Genomic DNA, 18069 nt, shown 5'->3' with positions numbered 1-18069 from the left:
TTCAAGACACCATCCATTCCGTTCAACTGCTCTTCCAAGTCCTTTGCTGTCTCTGACAGAATTACAATGTCATCAGCGAACCTCAAAGTTTTTATTTCTTCTCCATGGATTTTAATACCTACTCCGAATTTTTCTTTTGTTTCCTTTACTGCTTGCTCAATATACAGATTGAATAACATCGGGGAGAGGCTACAACCCTGTCTTACTCCCTTCCCAACCACTGCTTCCGTTTCATGCCCCTCGATTCTTATAACTGCCATCTGGTTTCTGTACAAATTGTAAATAGCCTTTCGCTCCCTGTATTTTACCCCTGCCAGCTTTAGAATTTGGAAAAGAGTATTCCAGTCAACATTGTCAAAAATTGTTCCATATTCTTTCCAAATGCAAGTACATAAGGAGGGTGTCAGAACCGTTTTTTCGGCCAACGTATGGCATTCTTGACAGACACAAAGTCAGTGTCATTATTAGAATTTTCTCATTGATGTATCTTCTGTCTTGTGGGAGACAATGCCATGTCAGTAAAGAGTACGATCTTGACTCATGCACTATGCATACCAGCACATTTTCATGGTAATGTGTGCGAACATCTGATTGTGGCACTTCAGGATCACTGCATTGGTCCCTCACACATTAGTCCCATAGAGTTTGGCTATGGGGGCACTTGAAAAGATTGGACTCCAGTGAACACTGTGCAGACACTTTGACACATGCCGTCACATACACTAACAGCCGGGTCAAATTAAAAGAGTAGTGCCCTGCGTATAGGGAGAGCCTCTGTAGAAACGAATAGATGTAACATAGAGCAGTTCTTGTGAATAAGTGTCAGACATGGGATATACGTTTAGCCCGTAATATGACGTTTGTTCAGCTCTGAAAACTTATCCATTTCTGGATACACGGTTTTTGTGACGTCTTTCCAGTTTCTTTGAGTATTACTTTTCAAAACGTTCGATACTTCTTATCATCCTGTATATGTGCATCTGATATGGAAATTGATTACGAAACCCATTATGTAAAATAGTGGTTAAGATGTACTATACGGAACAATAACGAAGGCTATGCGGTTAATGAAAGGAGGTTATTGGAAACAGGATTGTAAATACATATGACAAAGATATGGGACTAAATTGATCATGCTCTTGTTGAGAAACCAATCCAGTACTCTCCTTACGTCGTTTAGGGAAATCACAGGAAACTTAAGACAGGCCGAATGGAGGGAAATTTGAAACCATCTCCTCTTGGATAGGAGGCAGTATTGATGACCTCTCTGTACACTGATCAGCGATACTGCTGAAGAGAAGTGGTTCCCACACCATGCGTGCACCAAATGGTACACCGTAGTGGGAGCAAGTAAAGGAGTAATTGAATGGTAAATTCCGCGAACTATTTGTGACAGAATACCAAATTGCGATGGATAGGCTATGCTACCGGCCGCGGTGGCCGAGCGGTTCTAGGCACTTTAGTCCAAAACCGCGTGACTGCTACGGTCGCCGGTTCGAATCGTGCCTCGGTCGTGGATGTGTGTGATATCCTTAGGTTAGTTAGGTTTGAGTAGTTCTAAGTTACAGGGAACTGATGACCTCAGATGTTAAGTCCCATAGTGCTCAGAGCCATTTGAACCATTTAGACTACGGCACTGGAAATATTATGAACAACAATGGTTCCCCCATGTTTAAATGTAGCACTTCTGTGTATTTGTTGGAGTCGGTACAGTTTATTAAAGCTGTATGCTGACAGAACATGGTTTACCTGTGCACCAATAGACAACCTACAGAGAGTTGTTAAACACCTCACAGCGGGCGTTAGGGTATTTGGTGTCTGGTATTACATGGAAGAATGTCGCAAACCCCATCGAATGTGTGTGACAGAGTGCCAGATTGCTATGGACAGTTTGTGCGGCTGGTGATATTGTGGAAAACAGTGTTTCCCCAGTCTTAACATACCACTTCTGTGTCGTATTTATTGGAGCGAGTGTAGTTTATTAAGCCTGTATGCTGATACACGGTCCAGAAACTTTAATGTGACCACCGCCTACATTCGACGTCAACATGCAATAGCACTAGCAGCGGAGAATGTTGGCGGACACGGAAAACATAGCAGTCGTTGTGGTAATGCGAACCAGAGTGATTTATGTGACGTCCAAAAGGGCATGACCATTGGCTTTCGGCCCAAGTGTAGAAGCATTTTCTGATAGGGTTGTCTGTTAACTGTTTGCGAGCCGTCATGGTTAATGTTGTGGCGTATCAAGACAGCCACGCCACTCGGAAGTAGCCGAAAAAATTATTGGCCCTGAATAATACGACTAGAAAGCTAAAAGTTGCTCAGAATATGCAAATGTATGTCACAATTAAGAGTTACAACTCTCAACTTCATCAGAGCAATATTTTGGTTACAATCGGGGTTATTACGAAAAATTAGAATTAGAAAGCTGAAAATCCTAGTGTAGTCTCAGTTTCATGTAAAAATATAAAATATTTGACACCAATAAGCTACCTCTATTAGATTTCAAGTTATTTACTAGAAACCAAAAACGATAATTTTTTCTGGTTTATATCTGATGACCTTAACTATCACCTCCGATCAACGTTAAATATTTCATGAATCCATACATGGAACTCCAAATGTGCAGTGTTCCTGCACTGCTACAGAGCATGCATTGCAAGGCATTCACACAGTCTATCGCATAGACTTACCATAAGGAGTGAAACAAAATCTGTAATACACATTACACCACAGACGCTCACTCTGCCTTGACGAAAACATCCGAATATTGGCCAGAAGTTGCACAAATAAATGACTTTAAAAGAAAAAGAAACGAGGTATGAAACATTTATAAATTCATCGAAAGTAGTGAGGTGGTTTAATTTCGTCCCAGTCTATAAAATTAATTTCGGGCCATACTCAGCTCTTGCCGATTAATGTAATTGCTTTCTAGCGCGAATGGAAATCGTAGAAATTTTCTGTGGAGCAACATTTAATAATAATAAAGCGTGAGGTCTGAAACAGGATACGTAATGAATGCTATAAAGAAAAGTACGTAGCTTCTGTAATACTTAACTTTAATCCATCATTTGTATGCAGCATTCTTGATGATACAAGTAAGACTCTCAGATATGGTTAATGGCGCCTTGCTAGGTCGTATCCATGGACTTAGCTGAAGGCTATTCTAACTGTCTCTCGGCAAATGAGACAAAGGCTTCGTCAGTGTAGTCGCTAGCAAAGTCGTCGTACAACTGGGGCGAGTGCTAGTACGTCTCTCTAGACCTGCCGTGTGGTGGCGCTCGGTCTGCAATTACTGACAGTGGCGACACGCGGGTCCGACATGTACTAATGGACCGCGGCCGATTTAAAGCTACCACGTAGCAAGTGTGGTGTCTGGCGGTGACACCACAGTTAACGTATACCACGCGTGGGAAATTTATTGCCGAGGCAAGTGCTGTACACCATGGACCATAGATGGCAGGGAAGAACAATGGCTGCGAAGATGCGTACGGCCGAGTAGACGTGCAACTGTCGAGCAACTGACCACCAGATGATGCAAGCGGCTACCAACAGTGTCTCCTCAGACTGCTGCATGTGCGCCTCGGCAGGCGCCTCATTCATGCTCCCGTGCTGACTGCAGTTCATCGGCGACGAAGGCTGGAATTTCCATGCCAATACCGCAACAGCGTCCTCTGCGGAGCGGTAGGTAGACTTTCTAGATGAACCACGTTTTACGCTCCGTCAGGCACATGGCCGTTTGTTTGAACGGTATGAGATGTCAGAAAGCAAACACTGTGGATTCAGGCTGGAGGAGGAAGTGTTGTGGTTATTGGTTGGTTGGTTGTTTCGGGGTGAAGGTGACCAGACAGCGAGGTAATCGCGCCCATCGGATTAGGGTAGGATCGGGAAGGCAGCCGGCTGTGCCCTTTCAAAGGAGTGTCACAGTCTGGGGAAACTTTCATAGCTGAACCTGGGTGATCTACTCATTCTGGGAGGATCAACGCATGCATCCATCTAACCTTGGAGACCATGTCCAGCACTACATAAAATTTGCTTTTGCTGGGCACGGTGGCATCTACTAGCAGGACAATGCAACGTGTCACACAGCACGCAGTCCACGTGCATTGTTCGAAGAACTGCAGGATAAGTTTACTGTGCTCCCCTGGCCACCAGGCTCCCCGAATTTAAACCAGATCGAGATTCTATGGGACCACCTCGGTTGAGCTGTTCGTGCAATCAATCTTTAACCGAGGAACCTAATGCAGATGACCACAACAAGTGGATTCACCTTTTCTCCGCATCCCTGCTGGTGCCTTCCAGAACCTTACTGACTCTCTTTTTGCACGTCTCGCAGGGGTACGGCCTGGAAAAAGCGGTTGTCCAGGATTTTAACAATTTGTCGCATTAATGTGATTGGACAGTGTAGAATGTAGTTCATGGTTTACCTGTACACCACAAGAAAAATTACATAGCGTTGTTAAACACCACACAGAAGCTGTTTTATATTAGTTAACTGACCCCACGTGGAAGCAATTGCCACAGAGCAGAGTGGAGCACTTGTAAATGCTGTAAAGGAATCTCGCACAGGGGCAAAGAAACGATCCACTCCATTCCCATCAATACTGAAATTCGTAATACAACTGTCACTGTCACATTCTAGCGGCTGATAGAATGCAATCAGTTTACATCATGGGCTTGTAGGTGAGAGAATTTTGGAAATACGGTCGATTAATAATAATAATAATAACTCTGCAACCTAGCCCTGTAACGTTTAGATACACAACTGCTGATTTACACAACATCTTTTCTGTGCTCCACAAGTAATGAGAGATGCGGTCTCTACACTGAAAGTCAGTGCTACGCTCAGCAGCCATGTCATCTCCCCCCGCCGCCCTCTGCCCCCCTCCCCCATGCACACACATGCACTTACACATAAAGGGGGCAAGTACGCAAGTACTCCAGCCATCTCTGACTTAAGGGACTTGCAGTTTTGTTTCCGAGAATAATACTTGTTGTTGCGAAGATAACCAACCAGAACGAGCTGTTTCTGAAATTGGAATTGCTCTGGTGTACACCGCTTCTCTCACATAACCAGTAATTACAGTAATAATAATAGTCATAGTGACAAACATGTTGCTAGATTCTATGACAATACGTAAATCATTTGCGATAACAGCATAAGACAGCTTTTGTAAAGTTTAAAACCGAGGAATAAATCATCATCATCATCATCATTTAAGACTGATTATGCCTTTCAGCGTTCAGTCTGGAGCATAGCCCCCCTTATACAGTTCCTCCATGATCCCCTATTCAGTGCTAGCATTGGTGCCTCTTCTGATGTTAAACCTATTACTTCAAAATCATTCTTAACCGAATCCAGGTACCTTCTCCTCGGTCTGCCCCGACTCCTCCTACCCTCTACTGCTGAATCCATGAGTCTCTTGGGTAACCTTGCTTCTCCCATGCGTGTAAAATGACCCCACCAAGCCTGTTCGCCCTGACTGCTACATCTATAAAGTTCATTCCCAGTTTTTCTTTGATTTCCTCATTGTGCACACCCTCCTGCCATTGTTCCCATCTCCTAGTACCTGCAATCATCCTAGCTACTTTCATATCGGCAACCTCAACCTCGTTGATAAGGTAACCTGAATCCACCCAGCTTTCGCTCCCATACAACAAAGTTGGTCGAAATATTGAACGGTGCACAGATAATAAATGGTTTCTTAAAATTCTACACAGTAATTCTAGAATAATGCATCATTGTGTTGGTAATCCTACGCAGGAGATAAGAAGTAAAAGACAACATAGCTTCTTTGTACTTGTGAAATTACTGTCTGTAGAATTTAAATACGTAATGGAAATGAACCCTTCGTCGGTGTTCTTTTCAAAAATGCCGGAATCTAGATCGCGTACTGCATTGAAGAATATACGAAAACATCCGTTTATAGCGCTTGCGGACTAGATGATGAATACCTAGCAATAGAAAAAGTGTTTTTCAGAGTTTAAAACCGATGGCATATCACCTTGTAATGGTAATTCCTCTGTTAAAATTATTATCTTAAGATTCTACACGGAAATTCTGCAAGAATATGGAGCAGAAGAGCTAACAGCTCGGAGAGTTTTAACAGTTACTGGAGGTGCACTGCGCGATGCGTTTAATAAGAAATACTGGAGGACTGACTTTACTGCAGGCACACGCTGTCACGTGAGAGGCAGCTGACAGTTGCGAAAACGCAGATTCTGGCACCTCGGTGGCCTCCGTGCAGCAAAATACCGTCAATCAGACGTGCCCTGCCTCCGAGGCACCTGTACTTTCGCAACTGTTAGCTATGTAGTTCTCACGCGACTGCTTTCACCTGCGAAACAGTCAGTCCTCCAGTACCTGCAAAAATGCATCGTGCACTGGATTTCCGACTTCTGTTAAAAAACGCCGTGGTTCTCTTCTCGTGCCGTCAGTCTTTGCTCTTGTTTGATGCGGCCCTCCACGAATTTCTTTCTTGTGTCAAACTCTTCATCTCAGACTATCACTTGCAACCTGCGTCCTCAGTTACTTGCTGGATGTATTCCAATCTCTGTCTTCCTCTATGGTTTTTGCCCTCTACAGCTCCCTCTAGTACCATGGAAGTCATTCCGTAATGTCTTATCATCCTGTCCCTTCTTCTTGTCAGTGTTTTCCACGCATCCCTTTCTGAGACAATTATCTGGACAACATCCTCATTCCTTACCCTATCAATTCACCTAATCTTCAAGATTCTTCTGTAGCACCACATCTCAAATGCTTCCAATCCAATGCTTCAAATGGTTCAAATGGCTCTGGGCACTATAGGACTTTACAAAATGGCTCTGAGCACTATGGGACTTCCATGGTCATCAGTCCCCTAGAACTTAGAACTACTTAAACCTAACTAACCTAAGGACATCACACAACACCCAGTCATCACGAGGCAGAGAAAATCCCTGACCCCGCCGGGAATCGAACCCTGGAACCCGGGGGCGGGAAGCGAGAACGCTACCGCACGACCACGAGCTGCGGACATAGGACTTTACATCTAAGGTTATCAGCCCCCCCCCACAAATCCAGTGCTTCAAACGTACATTCTCATAAATTTCTTCAATTTAAGGCCCAAGTTTGATACTAGTACAATTCTCTTGGCCAGGATCGCGCTTTTTGCCAGTGCTAGTCTCCTTTTGGTACCATCCTTACTCAGTCGATCATTGCCTATTTTGCTCATCTATTTCGTGACAATAAATCCTGATCGTAAGTTCCTCGCTGTTCTCATATCTGCTACTTCCCATTAACTTCGTATTTCTTCGACTTACTGTCAGTCCCTATCTTTACTCTTTAGACTACTCATTCCATAAGCCGATCGTGTAATTCTTCTTCCCTTCAACTCAGGATAGCAACATCAGTGAGTCGTGTGAATGGCGTTCTTTCAACTTGAAGTTCGATCCCACTGCTGAACGTTTCTTTTATTTCCATTATTGATTCTTCGATGTACAGATTGAACAGTAGGAGCAAATGACTACATCCCTGTTTTACACCCTCTTTAATCCGCAAACTTCGATTTTGGTCCTCGTGGCTCTTGTAGCTATTGTATACTACCCGTCTCTCCGTATAGTTTACCCCTATTTTCCTCAGAATTTCGAACATCTTGCACCATTTTAGGTCGACAAATCCTATGAACGCTTCTTACTTTTTCTTTAGTCTGGCTTCCATTATCAACTGCTTCGTCATAATCGCCTCTCTAATGCTTTTACCTTTCCTGAAGCCAAACTAATCGTCATATAACACATCCTCAATTTTCTTTTCCATTCTTCTGCCTATTATTCTTGTCAGCATCTTGGATGTGTGAGCTGTTAACCTGACTGTGCAGTAATTCTCGCACTTGAAAGGCCTTGCAGTCTTCGGAATTGTATGGATGACAATTTTCCAAAAGTCTAACGCATTACCGCCCGACAAATGCATTCGACACACACCAACGGGAATAGTTGTTTTGTGGGCATTTCCCCCAGTGATTTTAGAAATTTTAATGGAATGCTACCTATCCCCTTTGCCTTATTTAACCGTAGGTCCTCCAAAACATTTTTAAATTCTGATACCAATACTGGATCCCCTATCTCTTCTAAATCGACTCCTGTTTTTTCTTCTATCGCATCAGACAAATCTTCCCTCGCAATTAGGCCTTAAACCTACTTTTTCACTTGTCCGCTCTTTCTTCCGCATTTAAGAGTGGAATTTCCGTTTCCCTCTTAATGTTACCACACTTGATTTTAATGTCACCGAAAGTAGTTTTGACTTTCCTATATGGTGAATCAGTCCTTCCGACACTCCTGAACTTACCGTATCATTTTTATACTTCCTTCATTAAATTTTGAACTAAAGTATTTATCGTTACCTGTGGTTTCTTCGTAGTTACCGTATTTCTACCTATGTCTTTTTTTCCACCTTCGGTGAGTGCTCTTTTCAGAGATGTCCATTCCTCCTGAACTGTACTGCCTACTAATGTAAATGTCGTGTGCTAGGGCCTCGCGTTGGGTAGACCGTTCGCTGGGTGCAAGTCTTTCAATTTGACGCCACTTCGGCGATGGTGATGAAATGATGATGATGAGGACAACACAACACCCAGTCGCTGCGCGGAGAAAATCTCCGACCCAGCCGGGAATCGAATAGTCTACTGAACTATTCCTTATTGCTGTAACTATAGACTTAGAGAACTTCAAGCGTATCTCGTTATTCCTTAATACTCCGTATCCCACTTCTTTGTGTATTGTTTCTTCCTGACTAATCCTTTAAACTTCTGCCTACTCTTTATCACTCCTACATTGTGATATGAATCTATATTTCCTCCTGGACACATCTTATAATTCAGTATCTGATTTCGGAATTTCTGTCTGATCACGATTAAATCTATCTGGAATCTTCCCGTATCAACCGGCCTTTTCCAAGTATACCTCCTTCTCTTGTGACACTTCAACAGATTATTCGCTTATTCTAGGTTCTATCACAATTTTCTTTTACAACTGTGAGTTAACAATTTCTGCAAATGAATTTCTATTGAAAGCTGTTACTTCATAAGTTTTAAACTCTTGAGAAACCGCTGTTATGTTGCAGTGTATACAACATGTAGTCCCCAAGATTTATAAACTGATTTTTCGTGCATTTTTTACCGCAGTAAATTATTTGGACACTGGAATTCCGAACAGAACTCTTAGAAAGAATTTTTATACGTTATTGTGCCTCTTATCTTACACCTCGGGTGGTGGGATTCAGACTTCGCCGTCTCCCACTTGTATGGGCGAACCACACAGTCACTGGGTTACGAAAACACCAGACACTTCTAAAAGACACATAAAAAATGGTTCAAATGGCTCTGAGCACTATGGGACTTAACAGCTGTGGTCATCAGTCCCCTAGAACTTAGAATTACTTAAACCTAACTAACCTAAGGACATCACACACATCCATGCCCGAGGCAGGATTCGAACCTGCGACCGTAGTAGTCGCGAGGTTGCGGACTGCACGCCTAGAACCTCGAGACCACCGCGGCCGGCCACACATAAAAGGTAGCTCAAAAACACAGCCGGAAATGTAATAACAGAGGTCTACGAGCCCATTAATCACAATTTAAGAAAAACGTAAAGTTCTTTTAAGATAATGAGATGTAGAAGCTGTTCCATAAACTCAGTGCACTGATTTTAAAATAAGAATCGTCTCGAATATTTGTGAATGATCTAGACTGAAGTGACAGAAGTCATGGGATATCAAGACACCAGTAAACAGGTAGCGGTAACTTAGTGTACACAAGGTATATAGGGACAGTGCCTTGGGGGAGCTGTCATTTAAACTCAGGTGATTCATGTGAAAAGGTTTCCATCGTGATTATGCACGCATGACGATCATTAACAGATCCGGAATAGTGGGTGGAGCTAGATTCCTGGGCCATTCTGTTTCGGAAATCGTTAGTGAGTTTAGAATTCCGAGATCCACAATGTCAAAGAGTACGCCGAGAATACCAAGTTCCAGGCGTTACCTCTCACCACAGACAACGCAGCGACAGACAGCCTTCACCTAACGACCGAGAGCAGCGGCGTTTGCGTAGAGCTGTCAGTTCTTACAGACAAGCAACGTTTCATGAAATAAGCACAGAAACCGATGTGGCGCATACGACCAACGTATCCGTCAGAACAGTGCGGAGAATTGGGAAGCATACAATCGACGCCAGTGCGTTTCCTAAGAGAAAGATATTGCCTGCGGCGCCTCACTTGGGCTCGTGTCATCGGTTGAATCCTAGAGGACTAGAAAACCGTAGCCTAGACAGATGAGTCCCGATTTCGCCCTCTCACTAGACGCAGTACACACTCGCCGACCGCACTCATGCCTTCGTCCGCAGTCCTACTGCCCACGTGACGGGAGGCAGAGAATGCGCAAAGAGCGACCGCCGACTACCAGACTGCACACCGGGGCATCAACCAACCGACCAACACCAGCCCTCTCCCCATTTTTTTTTCTTTATTGAGTTTTGATTCCGCCCCCCCCCCCCGAAGGGGGCGGGCTGGCAGCAGCTTAGTATGCCGCTCTTCAGCCTACAGAATTTGTTTTAAAAAGATGAAGATAATAAATAATGAAAACAGGCGATAAAATTGGACTCTTAAATGGTAACATGGCGGAAAAATCGTGCCACTTAAAACATAAAACAAAGGGTTGATAATGCTAATAAATTACATGTGAGGCAGACAGCCCTCTCCCCACAGCGCCGTGCGCTTAAATAGCCGAAAAGCGACCAAAGAGGAAAACCGTGGCCACGCGATACAGAGTCGAACGCAGAGATCTTAAATGAATACAGAGAAGTGACTGGCACCAACGGCGCCATATATCACACTGGATATGAATGGAACGTGAAACATTGGTAACGGAAATTTAAACTTTGCAACTGGAAATTGTATGCTACTGTACAACCTAGCTTCATCTGAATAAACTTTAACTGTAGAAACATGAAAGAAGGATGCTATATAACTTTCAGTTGTGATCCAATGATTCGTGAGAACAAGATTCCATTATCCAAGGGTTACATCCGCTTGACATACATGCAAAAACATTATCCCATGACAATATATTGCAACGACATCTTTGACACCACCTTGGAGATAGGAATCCATTTCTCCTTAGTTATAAGAGTATCTTACGGCTACTACTATAGCAAATGAAAGAAATTTAATATTAATCTGGGTAACCCAACATAAAATTAAACAAAATACACTGCCGTTTTATCGCTTATCCCTAGACCTAAAATCGTGGAGTATGCTCAGTGTTCCACTCATTCCATCTGGTACATTTTGTCTTTGGTAATGGTACAGGCATTTGTGGTAATGCATCAACTATATCCTTAAAAGGTTTAACTCAAATAACATGTACAACCGATGTCTCCGTCAGTATTTCCAACTCGACACTGGACAGTGAAGCCATCTCCACTACCCTTTGTCAAGAATTTCCCTGTTCTACTGTCTGGGATGTATGGATTTGCTAGAAGAGCCAATTGTCCTACTCTGTACTGAGGTAATCAGTAGATAGGATATGTATGATCTGGACCAACTGCCAAAATCATCTATTTAAACCCTATTTTATGGCTATTTTTAGACCATTTTACATCGAAATCAGCTATTGTTCAAATTTTTACAATGATACAACCACAAAATTAGGGAAATGCCAAAATGAGACACATCTATAATTTTTAACTGTTGATAGCAATGAAAAATCTAAACAATATATAAAACTACTAATAATGATGTTTATATAGTAAATATAATATATAGCAACTAATAATTATGTACATATTCATATATACAATTACAAATAATTATGTTTATATAATATATACATATATACAATATTTACAATAAACTATAATGTCCAAGTGGTAATGTATTTATTCCATCATTCAGAATGTGTCTTTTTTCATCATTTTCACTTAATGCTATTTTATTTAATTTCACTGTATATATTTCATGTTTATAGCTTCTAATTAAATTCATTGATCTATATAATTCACTATTATTCAATAAGCAGTCTTTATAGTCATCAATTGATATTTTATTCATTACTACTGATTTCTTAACACCTTTAGATTTTTTATTTTCTTTTTCACCAACAAAATACGCATACATTTTAGCTCTCAAACCAACAAATTCAGTCATTATTTTACCATTACATTCATCTTTCATTTTACCTAATACCTTTTTGTTCATTTGTGGTATATTGTACACATTATTTGTTGCATAATCACTTGTATCAAAATGTTCAATCATATTTTTCATATCTTCATAAAAGTCATTTGTTTTTATATTGTATATATAACTATCAGTATCTTAATAATATAACACAATATTTGTACCATATTTAGGTTTCATTACATCATAATGGAAACTATACATTAATCCTTTTGATAATTTTAAAATATTCATTCCAACATAAATTGGTTTATTAAATTTAATTTCAGTTTTTTTCATATGAATAGCTACCAGATTTTCATTAAATATTGTTCTATGTTTGAATTTGGTTTAGCTATTAATTTATCACATTTTTTACCATCTGATACTAATTTTATATTAACTCTGTTTCTTATATTTTCCATTGTTTTTCCAAACACACTATTATTCATTAGTTTAAAGAAATATTTTTCAAAATCATTTTTAGCTTTTGTTCTCATTTCTGTATTTAGGTCAATGTACTTTTTCAACCAATCACTTTTGTTGAATTTTAGTGCATGATGTATTTTTGTTAATTTCAATCCTAATTTTAAATACTGTTTCAAATTTGTGTTTATTATTTAATGTTGTTAATAATTTCTGTCCATTCTCAGGAGCTAATGGTAAATCTTTATGTAAATCATGCAATTCTTTTGGATATTCTAGATCCACTTCGAAAATATATCCGATTTTAGCAGTATATGAAATTTCACTTATTTTTACACAATTTAAATTATTTGGTTCATCCCATTTAAATCCACCATACGGTAAATATTGACTCATAGCATAACCATATAGATTATTAGCATCGAGATACATTATATAATTTGATCCTTTTTCTTCATCGTAATCTTTCATCTATTTATTATTTGCTTTAACATATCTTTTACAACATTGTTTTATACCACCTCTAATGCCTTTTTCAACCATTAATATCATATCATAATCATGTAATAATTCAAGTGGTTGTTTAGTCATTTTTAACATTGCATCCCATGATAAACCAGGTGCTGTATAATACCATGCTGGATCTAAAACGTATGATTTCATACATGTATCTCTAAAGTTCTCAAAAACATCAGCTAATAATAACACTTCTGTTTTCAAATATAAATCATGGTATTCACCCATATTTTTTATATTAAATTTATTCCATACTAATTTTGCATGCTCATAATCATCATCACTTATATTACATTCATTTATCTTACTATAGCATTCATTTTTAGGTGGTAATTGTGTTTCATTGAATCTATCCCAGTTATCCATATAATCATAGAGGTAAACACCTTTTCTAATAACTAGTTCTACTTTATCTTTTTGAAAGAATAATTCAATATTTTTCATTTTATCTTTTGACAAATTAGATGATAGTTTATCTAATGATGATGCCATGACTCTAAATGTATCAATAAATCTCATTTTTAAGTTATTTGTCTGTTTACCAAAACTTATATATTTTTCTTCATTATTTGGTACCAATTCTATTTCCTTATCATCATAACCAAGTTCTTTTAAAAACAAATGCGAATCATAACCAGTTAGATTGTGTAAGAATATAGGCACAAATGTTGGTAGTGGAAGTTTAAGATTACATTCATTACATAATGGTGCTATATAATTACCAGTTGAATGATCATGATGATGTACTTTTTTATTATTTAGTGTATATGGTGATTCACATAATGTACAACTTTTAGATAGGTTATGTATTTTTTATTGATCATGTGTTAACCGTTTCATTGGTTCTATTTGTGAATATAGATGTCCTATTTCTTCAACTTAATTTTTAAATATCTCAATAAATTTAGTTTTAGCATTTGGGGTTCTATAAACAACAGGATCATTATAATGATTAAGTATGTATTTCACATAGTAACGAAATCCAGATGGCTCATGTTTTTGATTTTTCATTTTGTACAAATCATTTGGATTTGGTTCACATGTGTTCATTTTTAATAATAAGCTTTCAAAATCAGCATATATAACAAATGGAACAGGCATTGTATGTTTATAATTCTTAATGTTATGTATTCATCTTTATTTGGTATTCTAATTTTAACTGATTCTTTATGTGTATTTAGTTTACTTTCTGAATTAAAGTATTGTAGGCACATTTTATATAGATGATCATTTTCAGTGTGTTTTGTACACTGAGATCTAATTAATCGAGATAGATTTTTGATCCAACGATAATGTGAGTTATTATTTTTCATGTATAATAAATCAATATGTGTTGATTTTTCATATTTAGTTATCTTTAATGGATATATTTCATACTTTCCATCATATGCATACACATTAATCGATATATTAAGTTTACATTCATATTTAGGTATATTATCAATTTTAACTGGATATTCTATTTGACCAATTTTAGTTTCTAATTGTTTAATACATTCTATATAGTTACTAGTTCGATCGACATGCTTATCAGCTGGATTTAATGCTGATGCTATAGACCAAAAGAAACATTTTTCATCATTATTCTTAACATTTATACATGCTTTTTTATCATTTATTGTTTTTGGTAGTTCAATATATGATGAACCATTAAGTGGTGTATATTTGTTAATTCCTAATTGTAAACCAATTACACTATTTAACATCCAGCCTGAACCTCTATCTTGAAAATTTTGCTTGTGTGTAAATTTTTGTTGTTTACCTTTTGTACAAAATTTATTTAGATCTTTTTCATTTGTGATTGTATAGTTGTATGTTGAGAATCTAAACTCTTTTATTTCATTCTTAGTATTCAATTTCAATTCACAGTACAATGTTAGATTAACTTTTAATCCATTGTATATTTTAAGATTATCTTTTATTAACTTACATACAATAGGTTTTGCTGATGTCATAATGTTTTGTGGATCTATAAATTTTAAGTTGTTTACAATATTGTATGTTTGTAATCTATTTTGGAATGCTTTTTCAGTTGAATGATAAACATGAATTTTTCGTTCATTAGGATGTTCAAATATATCTGTAGCAAATGGAAATAGTGTTTGACTATTTTGAATTAAATTCGATAGATCACTTTTACATAATTTAGAATATCCACTTAGATTTAAATGTTTAGCTATAGTTTTAAGTTCATTAATATTCATTGTTGATGGATCTTTATCTTCTATATCAGCAATAGATACATTTTTAGTTCTTATTTTTATTTTGGTTCTTTTATTACCATCAAATATATCTGTAGCATATGGAAATAGTGTTTGAAATTGAATATACTCTATCAACTCATTTTTACATAGTTTAGAGTATTGTTTCAGATTTAAACTCTTAGCTAAGGCCTTGAGTTCATTAAGCTTCATCGATTGTAGCTCCATTTATTAAAGATAAAAACTATTATTTTTGTTGTCTATATTTGTTGTCTTTTTATATAGACAATATTCAGTTAGATGTTTATATTTATGTACATATTTATTATTCAGAATATTTAGTAGCAACTAGATGTACCTTTTTATATGTATAATTATTATTCCGAATTTTTAAGTGCCATGATATTGTTATGAATTAATGTGTCTAAACGTCTTTTTAATACATGTTTAAATAATGATCTACCACATTCACATGTTTCCTTTTCCAAAATTTTGTCCTTATTGCTATCATAATAGTTTTTACTATAATAATATGCTTACTGATTATGTACTCTACGATGTCCATCTTTTTGAAATTTATCATTATGAAACTCATTAACATTTTTTACATTTTTACTTTGACTACACTTTTTGATCGTATCCATTTATTATTGATAAAAATCATTCAATTATTGTTGTCTAAATTCCAATATGTGTACCTTTTTATCTGATCTGTCAATCATTCCTTTATATACAATATTCCAACCAATTATAGTTGTACAATAATCCCAACCAATCATTTTTGCATATCTATCTGGTAATATTATATTAAATTCATTATTAAGTTCAATAAATGTTTTATAACCTAATTTAGTATTTTTGATTTCTACATTTGTTATATGATGCACTTTATCCACTTCAATGTCACATAATTTCACCAATGGTGTATTTTTATTAACACTACTAAGTCTAGTTAATAGCTCCATTTATATAGTAGAAAAATATTCAAGTTTATGTAATGTGTTGTTTAGTACATCTATTAGTTCTGATATTATTGCACAGTCTATTCCAAATAACGAGAAATCAGTTGTACCTGGTCTTATTACCTTCTTCGTGAATTCATTATATTCATAAAATGTTTCATCTTTGAAAAAATACAATATTCCATTTATGTACCCAAATTCTGAAGTTATACCTGCTGGTAATCCTGAAAATTGTCTGCTTATTATACCACGTACTTTATATTTAAAATTACAATCATCCAACTCAGCATAGAAAAATTCATTGAAGAATAAAAATGTTCTACCTGAATATGTGTTGACTATTCCATTTAATTTGAAATTATTACGTAATCCTGTGCTAGATAATGGTTTTGGATATCCTGAAATTAATTTCAATGTATCTAATTTCATCATATAGATCATATTGTCAACAAATATTACAACTTCACCACTATCTCTTTGAAATATCCCATTTACTTTTTCTAAATCTTGTGGTAAGAAGTTTAACCAATTGTTTATCAATTTCGGTTTCATATCATCACCAATCCATACCCATTGCTGATAAAATGTATACAACATTTCATTTGCGAACAGTAAGTGATCGAAATGTTTAATTTCACATAATGAATCAGCTGGTTCAATTGCTGTAGATGGTGTAGGTATTTTTACACTTATTTTCGGTGTAGTAGTTTGTTGTGATATTTTACCATATAAACTTTGAATAGCATCAATATCATCTTGATATAATTCTAAATGCGATCCATTATAGTATGCATACATTATTGAACAATAATCATCTGAATGTTGTAAACTTAATGTATGACCAATTTCATGCACTAACACTTCAAATAGGTTCATTTGATATTTTGGTGTATTTCCATCAATTTCCAAGTACCACAATTCATCATCATCCATATGTATTTCTACGGGATTGTTATTCATATCTGGAAAAAATGCATGTCCTAACACATTACCGTTTCCATCTAAATCTCTTGAACAATGAGTATTTTTATTAATTTCAAACCTATGTTTTTGTCTTTTATTTGTAATTAAGAAATCAGGTTTATTCCTATCATGATGAAACTCAATATTAAAATATTTTTGCCATAAATTAAATGCTGCATCTGCTACATGTAATACTTTTTAGTAGCACCTTCATAATGCCACTTGATATGTTTCTTATTCCATTTATACAAACTAGTTCTATAGCTACCAAATTCATCTCTTACACCACATCTAGGCATATTCATAAAATTTAAAGTATCATCAGTTAATTCCCCACTTATTTCAAGATTATATGTTAATTGAAATAACATTAATGCTTCTCCAAATGCATCATCACTAACATGAGTATTATCATTAACATTTGTAATATCTAAATATCTATAATCACTTAAATATTTTATAACATCATTTTTATCATTGGCATATATAATTTTAAACAACAATAAGAATATTAATATTTTCATTTATATACACTTAAAAAATTCAATCTTAAAATTCTCATTCTTATCACTAAAATATAAATCAATAATTTGGTTATCTATAGTTGAAGAACATTCCCAATCAGATGATGTAATTGATTCTTTAAAATTTAGATATACCTTTTCATCATAATTATAAATAGTGAATCTATAAGTCGTATACAACATTTTTTCATATTTAACAGAGCCAATCCTAAGATTATTATGTAAATAAAAATCAATGTTTAATTCTTCAAGTTTAGATATGACTTCTATCAGCCTCATTTATTATATAAA

This window comes from Schistocerca cancellata, chromosome 8 (assembly GCF_023864275.1).
Source record: "Schistocerca cancellata isolate TAMUIC-IGC-003103 chromosome 8, iqSchCanc2.1, whole genome shotgun sequence".
Classification (NCBI taxonomy): Eukaryota; Metazoa; Arthropoda; class Insecta; order Orthoptera; family Acrididae; genus Schistocerca; species Schistocerca cancellata.
This window is presented reverse-complemented; position numbering follows the sequence as displayed.